Source organism: Gobius niger (assembly GCF_951799975.1).
Source record: "Gobius niger genome assembly, chromosome: 11".
NCBI classification, from domain to species: Eukaryota; Metazoa; Chordata; class Actinopteri; order Gobiiformes; family Gobiidae; genus Gobius; species Gobius niger.
The window spans coordinates 34,993,705-35,006,713 of NC_136862.1; positions in this window are offsets into that span (position 1 = coordinate 34,993,705).

The window sequence follows — 13,009 nt, forward strand, 5'->3', positions numbered from 1 at the left end:
CACTATGGTCCACTATGGTTTACTATGGTCCACTATGGTTTACTATGGTTTACTATGGTTCACTATGGTTTACTATGGTTTACTATGGTCGACTATGGTTTACTATGGTTCACTATTGTTCACTATGGTTTACTATGGTTCACTACGGTTTACTACGGTCCACTATGGTTTACTATGGTTTACTATGGTTCACTATGGTTCACTATGGTTTACTATGGTTCACTACGTTTCACTACGGTTTACTACGGTTCACTACGGTTTACTACGGTTCACTACGGTTCACTACGGTTCACTACGGTTTACTACGGTTTACTATGGTCTACTATGGTTCACTATGGTCCACTATGGTTCACTATGGTTTACTATGGTTCACTATGGTCCACTATGGTTCACTATGGTTTACTATGGTTCACTATGGTTCACTATGGTTCACTATGGTTTACTATGGTTTACTATGGTTTACTATGGTTTACTATGGTCCACTATGGTTCACTATGGTTCACTATGGTTTACTATGGTTTACTATGGTTCACTATGGTCCACTATGGTCCACTATGGTTCACTATGGTTCACTATGGTTCACTATGGTTTACTATGGTTTACTATGATTGACTATGGTCCACTATGGTTCACTACGGTTTACTACGGTTCACTACGGTTTACTATGGTTTACTATGGTTCACTATGGTTTACTATGGGTCACTATGGTTCACTATGGTCCACTATGGTTTACTATGGTCCACTATGGTTTACTATGGTTTACTATGGTTCACTATGGTTCACTATGGTTTACTATGGGTCACTATGGTCCACTATGGTTCACTATGGTTCACTATGGTTTACTATGGGTCACTATGGTCCACTATGGTTCACTACGGTTTACTATGGTCCACTATGGTTTACTATGGTTCACTATGGTCCACTATGGTTTACTATGGTTCACTATGGTTTACTATGGTTCACTATGGTTCATTATGGTTCACTATAGTTCACTATGGTCCACTATGGTCCACTACGGTTTACTATGGTCCACTATGGTTTACTATGGTTTACTATGGTTTACTATAGTTTACTATGGTTTACTATGGTTCACTATGGTTTACTATGGGTCACTATGGTCCACTATGGTTCACTACGGTTTACTATGGTCCACTATGGTTTACTATGGTTCACTATGGTTCACTATGGTTCACTATGGTCCACTATGGTCCACTATGGTCCACTATGGTTCACTATGGTTCACTATGGTTTACTATGGTTCACTATGGTTTACTATGGTTTGCTATGGTTCACTATGGTCCACTATGGTTCACTATGGTCCACTATGGTTCACTATGGTCCACTATGGTTTACTATGGTTCACTATGGTCCACTATGGTTCACTATGGTTCACTATGGTTTACTATGGTTCACTATGGTTCACTATGGTTCACTATGGTTCACTATGGTTTACTATGGTTTACTATGGTTCACTATGGTTCACTATGGTTTACTATGGTCCACTATGGTCCACTATGGTTTACTATGGTTCACTATGGTTTACTATGGTTTATTATGGTCCACTATGGTTCACTATGGTCCACTATGGTTTACTATGGTTCACTAGGGTTCACTATGGTCCACTTTGGTTTACTATGGTCCACTATGGTCCACTATGGTTTACTATGGTTTACTATGGTTTACTATGGTCCACTATGGTTTACTATGGTTTACTATGGTTCACTATGGTTCACTATGGTCCACTATGGTTTACTATGGTTTACTATAGTTTACTATGGTTTACTATGGTTCACTATGGTTTACTATGGTTCACTATGGTCCACTATGGTTTACTATGGTTCACTATGGTTCACTATGGTTCACTATGGTCCACTATGGTCCACTATGGTTCACTATGGTTCACTATGGTCCACTATGGTCCACTATGGTCCACTATGGTTCACTCTGGTCGACTATGGTTCACTATGGTTTACTATGGTTCTCTATGGTTCAATATGGTTCACTATAGTTTACTATGGTTCACTATTGTTCACTATGGTTCACTATGGTTCACTATGGTTTACTATGGTTTACTATGGCTTACTATGGTTTACTATGGTTCACTATGGTTCAATATGGTTCACTATAGTTTACTATGGTTCACTATTGTTCACTATGGTTCACTATGGTTCACTATGGTTTACTATGGTTTACTATGGTTCACTATGGTTTACTATGGTTTACTATGGTTCACTATGGTTTATTATGGTTCACTATGGTCGACTATGGTTTACTATGGTCCACTATGGTCCACTATGGTTTACTATGGTCCACTATGGTTTACTATGGTTTACTATGGTTCACTATGGTTTACTATGGTTTACTATGGTCGACTATGGTTTACTATGGTCCACTATGGTCCACTATGGTTTACTATGGTCCACTATGGTTTACTATGGTTTACTATGGTTCACTATGGTTTACTATGGTTTACTATGGTCGACTATGGTTTACTATGGTTCACTATTGTTCACTATGGTTCACTATGGTTCACTATGGTTTACTATGGTTTACTATGGTTCACTATGGTTTACTATGGTTTACTATGGTTCACTATGGTTTATTATGGTTCACTATGGTCCACTATGGTTTACTATGGTCCACTATGGTCCACTATGGTTTACTATGGTCCACTATGGTTTACTATGGTCCACTATGGTCCACTATGGTTTACTATGGTCCACTATGGTTTACTATGGTTCACTATGGTTCACTATGGTTCACTATGGTCCACTATGGTTTACTATGGTTCACTACGGTCCACCGCGAAGGCAGAGTTTCCTCTGCCTCTGCGTGTAGTAGGCCTCGTGGTGTTCGCTCCGGTAACTCGCGGGATCTGCGTAGCAGTGGGTGCTGGATCCGCCTCGCTCCGCTCGCGCTTCGGGGTCGCTCTCGTGGACAATCACAGGTCCCGATCTCTCCCTGCCCACAAAGTGACACAGCCAGCGCACAGCGCCACGTACCCGCCAGCCCACCGCCTAAGGCAGTTGAACACCACTAGCGATCCACAATATACACAACACTTACTGCGAAGGCAGAGTTTCCTCTGCCTCTGCGTGTAGCAGGCCTCGTGGTGTTCGCTCCGGCGGCTCGCGGGGTCCGCTGTGTACTAGAGGGGCTCCTATCCAGGGGCGTATGCGTCCGTCGTCCCACTTGGCACTCCCGTCCTCCTCCTGTCGTCTCCTCACTTTCCTCTTATACAAGAGTCCTGATTGGTTGATTGCAGACGGTAAGTGATTGGACAAGTGACAGGGCAGGGGTTGGTCGGGGCAACAAGCTAAAACATGCACTCTAAAAATATCATGCAAAAGGATAAAAACACTCTAAAAACATGCAATTAAAATACACAGCAGTAACAAAGAAAATCAAAAGCCCCTTGCGCCCCATCACAATTTGATCTGTAAAACAAATATGTGACGGCGGCGCAGTTGGTAGAGCGGGTCGTCTCATAAGCGGAAGGACGTGGGTTCGTATCCCAGCTCCCACAAATGCACACTGTCGTTGTATCCTTGGGCAAGACACTTCACCCTACTTGCCTCCAGTGTCTGTGTACATTGGTGTATGAATGAGAGACTGGATGGGTGATTGGTTCCTTACTGTAAAGCGCTTCATAAGCTGAGCATTACTGGATCTGATTTCATGATTTTCAAACATGCAATATTTTTGTGGTTTGTGGCTCAGGGCGGTTCTGAAAGAAAACCACCCAAAGAGCATTGGATTGTGGCGCTCCTATCACAAATGGAACAGTATTTGACTTAATCTGCTCCAAAAGCCTGAGTTATGCCAGATCTGTCCACTTTAACCTTCGTAAAGTTTGTCTTTACATAACTTCAGTTATGCAGCAATAACAGGATTATTAGAGCTCATTAGAGGATAATTAGAGTCTAGAGACCCCGCTCTGGGACTGAACCAGGACCACAACAGGTCCAGAGGGATCTGAGGGACGAGAGTGTATCAATAACAAAAACAAGTGTAACAGAAGAGCTAACGGCACGGCCCACAGGAGCAGAGGCTCCAGGTCTGAGCACAGAGGTGAAAGAAACAATGTTGAGAAATCCATCGGAAACTTTGGCCGTACATTGCTGACATTACTATAGTTTTCTGTTTGGAAAAGGGTCCTGTGCATTTGAGCCATCCTTCAGTATTAAAAATAAGTGAGTAATACACGTATATAAAGTTTTCAGATCTCAAGTCCAAGGATCCTCCTGAGACCTGAACATTTTCCTCAAAGTGGGGCCAAAACTTTGTGGTTCAACTAAGTGCCAAAACTGGAATGAAGTCTGTTCAACTGAAGAAAACCTAAAAAAAAACCTAAAAATACATGATACCACTAAAAACATGTACAATAGGTCAGGAAGAATGAGAGTGTGAGTGGGGGGACGACAGATGGAAATGAGCTCAAGGCTACAATCATGCACTGTCCCGACCACATAAACCAATAGAATAAACATACAATGATATATAATAGCCTATATTTATTATTAAAATATAATAAAATGATGAGTAACTATCCTCATCATTTTATTATATTGCACAGCCAACCTGACTAAGTCTATATGATTATAGCTTTAATATGGGCCTTTGAATAAGAGGTTTTCACCCTGTAGAAACCCATAACATAATAACTCGATAACGTAATAAGTTATTACGAGAAAATCGTTTGACAACGTAATAACTGCAGCCAATAATGTAATACAACATTAATCACGTTATTTGATGTATCAACACAATGTGGCTACTTTTTCATGTCTTCTTTTGGGTTTGTGCACTTTGCTAACAAGGAAAACACATGAGAAAATATTATTTTATATTTACTCAGACCGGTGAATGACACGTTGTGACGAGGGACACCAGCTCAGAGAGGCCATTTTTGGAAGGTCTCCTGCAGGGACCACTGTGACCGGACACAGCAGACACACACCTCTTCCCTGTTGCTGATTTGACGAGTGGTCCATCCATGGTACTGCAGATTAAAAAAAAAAATCCGGCTGTTTTTTGACTGGCATTAACCAACGGCGGGACAGCGCATGTTAATGATCACACATGCATATAAAGATGCCACAACGGTACCATCCGTCTCCCCCACTCACACTCTCAAACACACACTCATTCATCATGGTCCATTGTACATATTTTTAGTTTAGTTTATTTGTCAGGGACAATGTACAAAATGCATTAATGTTAAGAAAGATGCTTTGTACCAGATTTAGAAAATTTAGCAAAATGAGCAGGTTCTCATTGTATTAAAAAATGACATTATAAATAACTGTCAGTAGTACAAATACATGCAATATTAGCTGAACAGTAATCATTTAAAACTAATCACAGTCTAAGATCTATACAACATAGTAACAAAATGTTTGAGACAATATTCCACGTCTAAACTTTAACGGAACAGGCCACGGTTTTTCCATACTGAGATATGTTCTTACCTGAGCTTAGACGAGTTGATGCGTACCTGTCTGGTCAGTCACATAAAAAAACAAACATGTTGTTAGCATTAGCCTCTCCTCCTCTCCTCTATGGGGCCAAACGGGGGTGAAGTTAGAAGCGACCAAGCTCTTCCACGTTTTCCCTCTTTAAGGTTACATGACAAGATCCAAGTATAGTTACACAAAATGAAACGTGGATTTCTAGGTGGATAAAAAGGGTGCTATATTGTAAGGTGAAGTAATACCTTAGAAGCACTTCAACTTCACTGCGCAGGCATCCAAGTGCTCTTTTCTGTGTAACTATACTTGGATCATGTAACTACTCACGTAACCTTAAAGAGGGAAAACGTGGAAGAGCTTGGTGGTTTGGGTCCATAGAGGAGAGGAGGCTGATGCTGTGTTTACGTGACTGAGCGCACGTGTTCAGACCAAACAGGCTCAGGTAAGAACATGTCTCAGTATGCAAAAACGGTGGCCCAGTCCTTTATGTGCACTGATGCTGACACAGCTGGTTATTGAGGATGTATTAAGTCTCCAGAGAAATTATTCAGATCTACAGACAACTTCAGACTGTCAGGGAGTTTATTCCATTGTTTATTGGTTTTATATTAAAAAGGCTGTCTGTGCAAAGGCAGAGGATCTTTTCGGGATGGCACAGTTTCTAACAGGCCTGCAGTTGCTTGTTTTATTTTTGCTTCCATATTTGTAAATTGGGGTTATGACCGTTCCCTGTATGAGCAGCAGGAGCTTGGTTCATTGCCGGCAGTAAGTCAGACCTGTTCCCGGTGCGTGTTGGTCTCCTCAGGGCTGCCCTTTGTCACCGGTTCTGTTCATTACTTTTATGGACAGAATTTCTAGGAGCAGCCAGGGGCCGGAGGGTGTCCGGTTTGGGAGCCTCAGGGCCTCATCTCTGCTGTTTGCGGATGATGTTGTTCTGATGGCTTCAACAAACCAGGACCTTCAGCTGCTCTGGGGCGGTTTGCAGCCGAGTGTGTAGCGGCCGGGATGAGAATCAGCACCTCCAAATCTGAGGCCATGGTTCTCCACCGGAAAAAGGTGGTTTCCCCTCTTCAGGTCGGTGGGGAGTCCTTACCTCAAGTGGAGGAGTTCAAGTATCTCGGGGTTCACGAGTGAGGGGCGGATGGAGCGTGAGATGGACAGACAGATCGGTGCGGCGTCAGCAGTGATGCGGTCGCTGTATCGGTCTGTCGTGGTGAAGAGGGAGCTGAGTCGGGGCAAAGCTCTCGATTTACCGATCGATCTACGTTCCCACTCTCACCTATGGTCATGAGATTTGGGTAATGACAGAAAGGACGAGATCGCGAATACAAGCGGCCGAAATGAGTTTCCTCCGTAGGGTGGCTGGGCGCACCCTTCGAGATCGGGTGAGGAGCTCAGTTACCCGGGAGGAGCTCGGAGTAGAGTCACTGCTTCTTCACGTCGAAAGGAGCAGCTGAGGTGGCTCGGGCATCTGTTCCGGGCAGTGTTGTTTTTGGCAGCCCTTTTAGTTTTAGTCTTAGTCTTTTGGACGAAAATGCATTTAGGTTTAGTCACATTTTAGTCATTTCAAAATGTGATCGTTTTAGTCACGTTTTAGTCAGACGAAAATTAAAAAGGTTTTTGTCAAGTTTTCGTCTGTTTCATTATAAGAAGTTAAAATTAATTTCGATAAGCCTTGGAAATTGGGATAAATAATAGCTTTCTATTGGCTTTCAATAGCTTTTGACAAACAGATAGATGACACAACGTTAGGCACTGGCAGAAGTGGTAGGCCTAACTGTGAACAGTACTTTTCCCAAAAGCGCCCGCTCTCCTCGTCCTCTGATCGTCGCTTCGAGATTTATTTATTTTTACCAACAGCACCGTCTGCACATACATAGCCGACCTCAACGTGCTTTCTGCGTTCATACGCTACGGTATTGAAAACTGTCCTGAGAAACAATAAAGTCCCTGTGACCTGGACGTCAGACGCTCCGAGGAGGATGTAGGCGAGCAGTGACCGCACGCCACGGGGAGAGAGAGAGAGAAAGAGGCGCCGCTGCATCATGAGCAGCACGGCCCGGGTCATCATGAGCAGCACGGCCCGGGCGCATCATGAGCAGCACGCCGACGCTGCCCGGGCGCATCATGAGCAGCACGCCGCCGCTGCCCGGCGCATCATGAGCAGCACGCCGCCGCTGCCCGGCGCATCATGAGCAGCACGCCGCCGCTGCCCGGGCGCATCATGAGCAGCACGCCGCCGCTGCCCGGCGCATCATGAGCAGCACGCCGCCGCTCTGGGTCACGTTTACCGTGTGTTCTCTGGGTTAGCCTGGCATGAGCCAGACTGATCCTCCATGTTAAGAGATACATGGGGATACAGTCTGGAATTGTGCGATTTGAATCTCGCAGTCTCCGGCAAAACCAGGCAAAGCCAATCACAGCGCGGGAGGTGGGAATTAATGGTACTTCATCTTCAGCGCTAGGATGGCGGCCGCGACACAGCGATCTTTTACCAGTGCCCTTTCTTCTGTTTTAAATGAGCTGGACTTGTCCTTAAAGCCACAGCAGAAGCTGCTCTGAGGACTTTGACCGGAACATTTACTCCACTGCACGTGTGGATACAAACAATCATGGCGGAGAACGTGAACGTAAAGCGTAAGTCGCTTTGTGTTTGATTGGTTCTCTCGTTCAAACTGTGATCATTAGCCCCGCCTCCAGTCTCGATTTGGAAATTGCATCCTATTACCACAATTCCAGACTGTCTTTATATGTATTTATTAATACATAAAGTCAGTCTGGCTTTATGCCAGGCTAGAGACGGGTGTAGTACATGTCCTTAATAGAGGGGACAGGGCTCCACAGATCTTCTCCGCTGCTCTCACGATGCACTGGAGGCTCCTTCAGCAGGAGGCAGTGCTGGTGCCGTGCCACAGTGATGGAGCTGGTCAGGATGCTCTCTATAGTCCCTCTGTAGAAGAACCTCACAGTGATGGTCAGGATGCTCTCTATAGTCCCTCTGTAGAAGAACCACACAGTGATGGAGCTGGTCAGGATGCTCTCTATAGTCCCTCTGTAGAAGAACCTCACAGTGATGGAGCTGGTCAGGATGCTCTCCATAGTCCCTCTGTAGAAGAACCACACAGTGATGGTCAGGATGCTCTCTATAGTCCCTCTGTAGAAGAACCTCACAGTGATGGAGCTGGTCAGGATGCTCTCTATAGTCCCTCTGTAGAAGAACCTCACAGTGATGGAGCTGGTCAGGATGCTCTCTATAGTCCCTCTGTAGAAGTTGCACATAACGGAGGCTGGGACTCTGGCTCCTCTGAAGTTGTGGAGAAAGTAGAGATGCTGATTACTTTTCTTGACCAGTGATGTAGTGTGCATGGTCCAGGAGAGCTTCTCTGTGATGTCCACACCCAGGAACTTAGAGCTGGTCACCCTCTCCACTGCAGCACCGTTGATTGTTAAGGTGCGTGCACACCTAACCGCACGGACTGCGCTGTTGCTTCCATTTGGACACTTGAAAGTCTTGTAATCAGACGCTCATGTGTGTTCACTTCAGGTGGAGCTCCTGCTGTGTGACTCTGTAGGGAAAAACTTAAGAATTAAGATATAAATGAAAACTGTTTCCTGATTCTTTGTTTGTGCTTTAGATACAGTGGAATAGTTTAACTAGCCTACATTTCTCTGACACTTGAGGCAAATCTGGCCTCTTTCCTCTCTCCCTCTCCTGGATATTATTTCAATACATGTGGGTTTGAGTGTGTAGTATCTGTCTGTCCAGCGATCATGTCACGATAAAATCCCCTTTTAAACATGTTTGTAATCCAGTGCCTTGTTAAATGTGCCTGTGTTTTCATAAGTTTATTGAAGCGTATGATTCCTCTGATCCGAATGCCTGGGCTCAGGAAAGGCATTTCAAACCGCAGCTGCTGTGGTTTTTCCGCCTCTTTCAGACGGCGTTTTCGTTTCACTGGTGTCTTTATGATGTGGAAGACCTTGCTTCAAATTCAGATGATCAAAAAATGATTCCAGAATGTGTGTTTTTGCTCCTTCTGCCTCCTCACGCACCTGCCGCCACGCTCATCACCCACACACGTGCGCGCTCTTCCCACTGACAATACACAGGAATCAACCGCACCTGCCGTGTGGAACGTGAAACCCTTTATCATGCTGGACCTGTGCTCTTCGAAGGCCATGGCCAGACTGCTCACTCACTCCTGTAGTTTGACTCGTCTCTGTTGCTGATGAAGCCCACCACTGTTGTGTCGTCTGCAAACTTGATGAAGATGTTTGAGTCGTACTTTGGAGCTCAGTCAAGGGTCACCATGCCTTGCCGCTGACACGTACAGCCTGTGGTCAGAAAGTCCAGCAGCAGTTGCACAGTGATGTGTTGATCCCCGGGTGGAGCAGTTTGTGTATTCGCTGCTGTGGGATTATAGTGTGGAATGCTGAGCTAAAGTCTAAAAGGTTTCCAGGTGAGTGAGGGCTGTGTGAAGCGCAGTGGAGATAGCATCTTCAGTTGAGCGATTGGACCGATGAGCAAACTGGTCTGGGTCCAGGGTGGGAGGAGAACAGACTTGATGTGGTCCATGACGAGCCGCATGAAGCTCAGCCATTCCAAAGTGAAGTATAGGCATTTATATGATATATTGTACCTCTCCCACTATGGAGCACTCATTTTTGTGATAAATATAAGTGTTTTCTGGAGGTATTTTTCAAACACGGAAGACACAACGCTTCGATTCAGTTAACTCCGCCCCCTCTCTCCGCACATACAACTTTACTGTAATATAAATAAACAGCAATAAGTGAAGTTACTTCACAATGCAGTTATACAGAGTTGTCATCTGCAACACAGCTTCATAAATGGCTAACACACAAGCTGAAGGGCCAAAGTCGCCTTCACCTTCTGAGGAGACTGAGGTCCTTCTGAGGAGACTGAGGTCGTTCGGAGTGAGCAGGCCTCTGCTCAGGACTTTTTATGACTCTGTGGTGGCCTCTGCTCTCCACTACGCTGCCATGTGCTGGGCCCCGGGCCGCACAGAGCGGAACAAGAACAGACTGAACAGGCTGGTCAGGAGGGCCAGCTCCGTCCTGGGCTGCCCCCTGGACTCTGTGGAGGAGGTGAGGGACAGGAGGGTGTTAGCCAAGCTCACCTCCATCATGGACAACACCTCCCACCCACTGCACGGGACTGTAGAAGAGCTGAGCAGCTCTCTCAGTGGCAGACTGAGACACCCTCAGTGCAGGACGGAGCGCTACCGCAAAGCCTTCATCCCCACTGCTGTCAGACTGTACAATAAGACTGTGAAGTAACGCCGACTGTAACAAGTGAATTTCTCCTTTGTGAGATGAATAAAGGTTTATCTTATCTTATCTTATCTTATCTTATCTTATCTTAATATGCTAACACACACATGCTAATATGCTAACACACAAGCTAACCCGCGTTTGGATTGACTCACCCTCTGCTCCATCGCTGTTTACATTATGGGACTCGCGTTGGTTATAAAAGTTAATCCACTTTGATTCTGGCGAAGGTTCACCAAACATCCATCAGAGACAGTCACAGAAAAACAATATTTTGGTGAAAGTCGCTGAATCCCGGAGAAAAAAACAGCTGAGTGGCCTCTTCCTGAAAAAGGTTGAATAAACTCCTCGTCCTCGTAGCCAAACGCGCTTCTTTTTCTCCGTCCGTGACATTATCGTTAGGTAAGAATAAAGAACAGGTGTGTCCAAACATGACTGATCTGTTCAGACGCTCAGGGATGTGTTTGTTTTGGCCTCAGCTGACCTGGAAGCACCTCGGGCACATCCTTTTTTATTCTTTTAATTCTTTTTTTTTTATTTTTCTTCTCTTTGTTTTTTCTCTTACGACAGAAATAATGAAAACGCTGTTTTACAAATTAAAATCCGGCCGTAAGCATAGAATTAAGACATTACATAACAGACGTCGAGCACTTCCGTTCCGCTGTGACGACACAACTGAGCAGGTCAGTCGTTCACCAGGAGAGGGCGGAGCCTCAGAGAGCAGGAGGGCGGAGCCTCAGAGAGCAGGATTCAGGAGGATTACTGAGAGCTGCGTGAATGAAGCCACAAACCACTCTGGGGTGTTTTTGATAAGGAAATAGCATAAAAACATGGCTAAAAGCTCCAAAAAGTCGATTTTGCAGGATATAGGACCTGTAAAGCAGGAGGGTGGGGACTTCTTTGGCACTGGAATGATGGTCGTTGCTTTGAGGCACGTTGGGACCACAGCTGCTGCAGAGATGAGTTCAAAATGTCTGTGAAGACTTCAGTGAGTTCATCAGCGCAACCTTTCAGCACACGACCTGGTGTGCTGTCTGGACCCGGTGCTTTGCGTGCGTTGATCCTGCTCAGAGATAATCTCACACTTTCTGGAGATAGCTTCAGCACCTGGTCTTCTGGAGGGGGTGTTGATTTTCCATCAATTTCCATAGATCATCATTTCACCAAGGTAGAGGGATTATGCCATTAGCTTTACCTTTTTTTTTATAATGTTTAAAAACAAGCTGTTAAAACATCTTTATCAAGTCACTAGTAGCTGTATTACTGTCTTTATCATTTACCATTTCAAACCAATTTACCTTTCTTATTTCATGATCAAACATCTCGATACCCTTCCTGGGGATATCGAATAGTGTAGATTTCGGTAGTGTGCTTTTGACAGACACACAAAGGCCCCATCCAGGTGGGAATCGTCTGGATAATTCTGATAACGAATGAGTCCCCGGCATGCTAACTAGTTACTGCAGGTCATTTAACACATTTCGTTTTACCTACTGTCTTGCTAGAGACACTAGAACCTTAAAAGTGTTTGTTGTTCAAACAAGAAGACATAATGAATGTAATAAAAATTGTAATAACTGCGTTGTTTTTACTATGTCAATGTTCTTTTTGTTTTTTATCAGATTTTACTCTTCTGTTGTAGCACTTTGAGGTTTCGTTGAAATGTAAAGTGCAATATAAATAAAATGTATTATTATTATTATTATTATTATTAGTAAAAGGACAAAATAATATATATTAAAACTTTCACAAACTTCTCATTTCCACATCCTCTCCTGTTTCCACTGCGTGAGTCGTCCTGTTGTGTTGTGTTGCTGTTGACAGTGACACACCCTGAGGAATCCTATAAAAGAGAGGGGTGGAGCGGGGCAGTCCGGAGACGAGCGACATTCAAGACCGTATCCATGTCTTCGGAATCTTTGGATCAGCTCCTTAACATGAGAAATTCATACCCCGTCTGTGAGGACACGCATTTTCCTTCATATTTCCATGCACACCACGAACAGCAGGTTAAAGCAGCTGTAGCCTCTTTTCTATGACCTGCCACTGAGAGTCCAAACATCCTGTGCTGTGTGGAGGATTGTCGATGATGCAAAGAGATGATCGAAAGCGTTGGGTGGTAAATCTATGGACTTGATAGCTCCAGTTCTCCAGTTACTGAACATAAACTAAACCCTTTCCTGTCTTTTCCGACTGGTTTGAACATTTTTAACAGATTTCACGAGAGTAATACTGTGATTTCT